Raw genomic sequence first — 5550 nt, 5'->3', positions numbered from 1 at the left:
CCCGCCCAGACTGACGTGTCCCTCAAGACGAGGCCACGTGATGGGAGCGTCCATTCCGCACAGACGCAGGGTTCGCCCCCCGTCCGATTTTGGAGCGCCCCGTGTGTCTCGAAGTCCCAGCGGTGCTCAACTGACGGTCTCATGTGCTGCCGGCTGCTCGTCACGCCGACTTCAGCACAACACGTGCACTACGCGGCGCTCAAGCGGCTGACACCTCGACGCAGGCATCCTGCACGCTCAGCACTACACCAAGATGCTCTCGTCCGGAGCCCTCGAGAGGCTGTCTCCGCTTCCGGACAAGTTCGAGCACCCACAGCTACTATCACCCCGTCTTCGGCAAGGCCATCCTGGCCCGGTACCGTGTGCCAACGCCTCCGGGGAAGCCCTGCGGACGGGCTCTGGCGTGCGCTTCCCCGAGTTCGTCCAGTACCTGCTGGACGTGCACCGGCCGGTGGGCATGGACATCCACTGGGACCACGTCAGCCGGCTCTGCAGCCCCTGCCTCATCGACTATGACTTCGTGGGCAAGTTCGAGAGCATGGAGGACGATGCCAACTTCTTCCTGAGCCTCATCCACGCCCCGCGCAACCTGACCTTCCCCCAGTTCAAGGACCGGCACTCGCAGGAGGCACGGACTACCGCGGGCATCACCCACCAGTACTTCGCGCAGCTCTCGGCCCCGCAGCGGCAGCGCGCCTACGACTTCTACTACATGGACTACCTGATGTTCAACTACTCCAAGCCCTTCGCTGACCTGTACTGAGGGCCTGGCGGCTGCCCGTGGGCACCCTGCCCACCACTCACCTGTCCGAGGGGCATGTTTCCTTAGCCAGGAGCTGAGATGTACCCAGAACAACTGGGCGCCGAGGACGTGAGGAGCTGTGGCTGCTGCCGGCCCTGGTGGGGACAGAGGCCCGGGCCTTGGGTGGGGACCCTGGCTCAAGCCTCATAGCCACTTCCTTCCTTCTTGGCTGAGGAAGGTATGGAGAGGTGTGAGCTGGTCACCCAGGAGTCCCAGCTGCCCACACCCAGCTCAGCCGGGAGTCAGGATGACCAGGGAAGCCTGAGGCCCGAGGATGAGGGCCGGGTGGTAAGGGATCTCCTGCAGTCCCTTCGCCATTGCCTTGTACCAAACCACAGGGTTTGCAGCTTTTCTATGACCCAGGAGGAGGTTCCAAATAAAGCACATGGTTTCCAGAACAGCAGTGTCTACACTCGGTGTTGGCGTGGGAGCACCAGCCCTTTCCCGGGGCTGTCGGGGGCTCTTTCTCCCTCCCCAGAGCAGCCAGAGCCAGGCGCCCACAGACCCGGTTGCACGGAAGTCCAGGGCAGGAGTGGCCAGTGTGTGTGACAGGAGCAGCTTGCAGCAGCTTCCATTCCGGGCCAGCTCCTCACACTCAGGCCTCCGAGGCCAGCACTTGGTTAACTGGGTCCTCCTGTCTCGGTACCAGCACCCTCGTCTGCAAAACGATAGACCTGTCCCCACGGAGGCCCACTGGGTCTCTTCTGGTCAGTGCTCTTTGTGGGGGCCCTGTGAGGACTGCCAGGGCAGTGACAAGCTGCCATTTGGGGTTGCCACTGGGCTTGTTGCAGTGCCCGTGGGTCCCAGTGGGTGTGGCATTGCCAGGCAGGGAGTAATGCCATCCCTGGCTTTCTGAACCTCTGGGCTAAGCAGAGCTTTGGACTAAGCTGCCATCTTCAGACCTTGACCCTGGCCTTGATCCCTGGCTCCATTCACCTGACAAGACCACCTCAAAGTTGTCAGGATCATCTTCCCCTGGTGAACCAGGTCTGGGGAAGGGGGAGGAGAGGCTATAGAGAAAACATCCCAAAGCATACATTTTCACACAGGAATGGCTCTGAACTTGTCAAAAGCCAGGGAGATTCCTGGAAGGTCTTGGAGAGAGTGTTTGTTGGAGTGTGGGTGTGACTGTGGCCGCTTTGGGTCTTGTTTGCAATGGGAAGTGCTGCCTGACTGTTTCTAGGCATCTGTGGGTCTGTCTGCCTACCTCTGGGTCTCATTTTTCTGTCTCTCAGGAGTATGCTGCTCGCCCTTCTTGGGCCCCCTGTAGTCTCTGTAGATCTGTCCTAGGAGATTGCTCTCAATCTGTTCCCACTGGTGAGGGGAGGTGCTGCTGGACCCTAAGAAGGAGATCCTGTGGTCTCCACGGTGGGACACGCTGCTGGATCCCACCCTGGACTGCAAAGCTCATACTGGAGTGAGCTGCCCCATCTCCTTCTCTGCCTCCGACATGGGCTCTGGAAACTTACAAAGGCGGAACAAGGAGTTGAGGCTGCCACCTGCCTGTTCAGGCCACATGCGTCCAAGAACCCTGAGTAGGGTGAGGCTTCCCCTCAGGTTGCAGCTGGAGTGGCCTGGGCCATCTGACAGAAGGAACCCAACATGCCAGGGAGGATGCTGTCTGTGGTCAGGGCCTGAGGGTGTGGGAGGCAGGAAGCAAGATGCCAAGAGCCAAAGAGGCTGACCCACCAGCACCTTGGCCAGGGCCAGAGCAGTGTAAGAGGAGGCAGGAGGGCTAACAATGGCCCAGAAGCAGCTGTCCCCAGGCTGTATGCCCACAAAGTCAGACAGAATTCATGGTGCAGAAACAGTGTCTCTGGTCACGGATGCATTGGCTGAGCCTGAGGCAGTGTCACTGGCCATCAGCTCAGCTTAGAGACAACCAGGATTGCCCTGAGACCATCCTCCACAGTGTGCATGTGCGAGTGTGTGTGTGTGTGTGTGTGTGTGTGTGTGTGTGTTGGGGGGTAGGAAAAGACATCTTGACTTGTGTCATCTCTCAGAGACAACCCAGACCTGAGTTGGGCAGATATACACACACAACACATCCATCAAAGAGGGGTCTTCCTCCTGGGTGGTAACAGGTGACACAGTCCTGGCCCAGCATGACTGCCAGGCCCAGTCCTGAGACCTCACCCTGAATCCACTGAGGTGGACCCAACTCCTCCCCTAACCCCAGCCTCAAGCCTTGTATAGCCCTAGGGCTTGGGGACAGTGGAGCTAACTGCCAATACAGGAAAGTGTGTGTGTGTGTGTGTGTGTGTGTGTGTGTGTGTGTGTGGTGGGTGTCTGGGCTGGGAGAGTGGATGGGTGAGTATGTGAGTCTATATATATGTCTGTGTGTCTGTGAGTGTGTCTGTGTCTCCATGTATGTGTCTCTGTGTGTGCATCTGTTTGTGTGGGTGTGTCTGTGAGGGTATATGTGTCTGTGTGTGTGTGTCTGTGTAAGTGTCTGGGTGTGGGGTTGAGCATGTGAGTCTTTATGTGTATATATGTGTGTGGGGGCGGGAGGGGTTAGGTGTGGTAGGTGTCTGACTATGGGTATCTGTCTGGGGTGAGGGAGTGTGTATGTGTGTGAGCCTGTATAATATGTCAGGGTTGGGGGGGCCTTGGACAGTCCTCCCCCTCCTCCCTGGGACCATCTTGTGCTGCCCATCCCTGCCCTACTTCACCTGCTTCCACTTTGTGGGTATAGTGTGGAGAGAGGGCTGTCTGGGTCAGGGTCCTAAGAAGGGCCCACAGGCGATCAACGGAGAGGTCAAGCAGCCCACCATGCATGTAGGGAAATTAACCACTGAACCCCCAGTGCCCTTCCCCTGCCTCTCTGGGGCAGCCCACAGTGGAGTCCCTGCCAGGCCTTTGCCCTCAGAGCAGCTCAGACCTCCTCAGACACGAGCCTTGCTCTCTGAGTGATGAAGAGGACAGACTAGGGTCCTCCTGGAGCCTGTGAGCTCTAGGAGACCTGAAGTCTGGGGAGATGAGATTTGAGATCCGCCAGGTAGTCAGGTGTGACATTCAGGCGCCTTGGGCCTCCAAGACACAGCCAAACCCTCCTACTCCCCACTGTGTGGGCTTCGCCTCCCCCACAGGGAGGGGCCCAGGACAGAGATAGGCAGGCAGTGGATGGAAGGACAGTTCTTCAGCACCCCTCCCCTCCCATGTGCCAATTTCAACCTTGGAGTTGTACCTCCTTGCTGGGGGGTGGGGCACTGGAATCTCAGGAGAGGCCTGGGTCTGGCAGGTGATCTCCCCTCACTCCCCCCCTCCCGCCCCCATCCTTAGCTTATCATCTCTGAGGAGCACCCGTGGCTCATCAAGGGACTTTCCTCCTGGTGTCTCCTCCCCACTCCACCCAGGGCAGCAGGACCTGGAGCTGGGCACAGGGAGCTCAGTGCTGACCCATGGGCACAGGAATGGACCAGGATGGTTCCCAGGAGCTGGGGGCAGGCTACTGGGGCTGAGCAGGGCTGAAATGATCTGTCCTCATCTTGGGGACCCTGTGTTGATGGGTAAATGACCTGGATGAGGAATAAACCGGCACCCTTAGGGAGCTGTGGGCTTGCCCTAGTGTGGGGAGAGGAGGGAGGGAGTTGGCCATGGCTGCCCTCTCAGAGGAAGTGGCTCCATGGTCCACTCACCCATGCTGGAGGGGAAAGGGAGGGGGAGTGAGACCCCTGAGCTGTGGTCCCTCTGGTGGCCTGGCCTGGCCTAGCGCTGAGGCCGGCGTTGCTCCCAGACTCTTCACCCTGCCCTTTGCACAAGAGTCTCAGCTGGGATAAGGTGGCCAGGAGCGGAGGGTGGCCAGGGGTCTGGTGGGGCTGGGGCCACCTAGGAGCAGATGATTCTGCCCCTCCCCCACTGCTGGGGTGGAGAGGGAGGGACTCCAAAAGTTAAGCTGGGGGCTGCTCCCAAGAACACTTGAAGCCTAGGACAAAGGTCAGAGGTCAGAGGTCAGAAGTGAGTCGTTTCAAAGCGAGGAGCCTAGGGTGTGCCAGCCTAAATCAAGCGCTCAGGACAGTGGGTACTGTGTTGGCCTGGCCCATGCACTCCATGGTAGGTAACCTCTCCCGGCAGCTCTGACTGTGCCTGCCTTGCCCCACTTCACAGGCGAGGGGACAGAGGCACAGAGAGGCTTGTCCAGAGATGCACAGGATGGCACCTGGAGCTGCGATCCACCCAGCAGTCGGGCTGTGACCCCCTCACTCTTGTGGCCGCCCACGGCCTCATCCCCTGGGCATCTGGGCGATCCAAGGGGGGGGGGGGGGGCGGGGGCGGGGAAGCAGGCCGCCACCGGCAGAGACACCGCTGGCCACCAGGGGGTGCTAAGACCTCGCTCCTGAGCAGCGGCCTGGGTATCCCCGGCCAGCCCACGAGGTGGCAGCAACACCCCGACTGTGTACGGCCAGGCGGCGACACTGTGACTGGAGACCCTCTCTCCCTCCCAGCCATGGGGTCACCCGCGCGGTACCTCGTGCTCACAAACCTCACAGGGCCATCAGCAGCCTCCGGCGCTTGTTTGTCCTCCACTCTCCATGAGGGTGACACAGGCCTTCACTGACACGGGCACAGACACAAGACATGCCCCCCCACAGGCACACATCGGTGCACACATACCCATCCTCACAAATACACATCCAGACCCAGATACACATCCCCGGACACACAGATACAAACATACGTGCAGATGCACGCACACACTCATGACACACACCCGCACACTCACACAGACACCCCCGGAAAGGTCACAG

Source organism: Myotis lucifugus, unplaced genomic scaffold, assembly GCF_000147115.1.
Source record: "Myotis lucifugus unplaced genomic scaffold, Myoluc2.0 scaffold_164, whole genome shotgun sequence".
In the NCBI taxonomy this organism is placed as follows: Eukaryota; Metazoa; Chordata; class Mammalia; order Chiroptera; family Vespertilionidae; genus Myotis; species Myotis lucifugus.
This window is presented reverse-complemented; position numbering follows the sequence as displayed.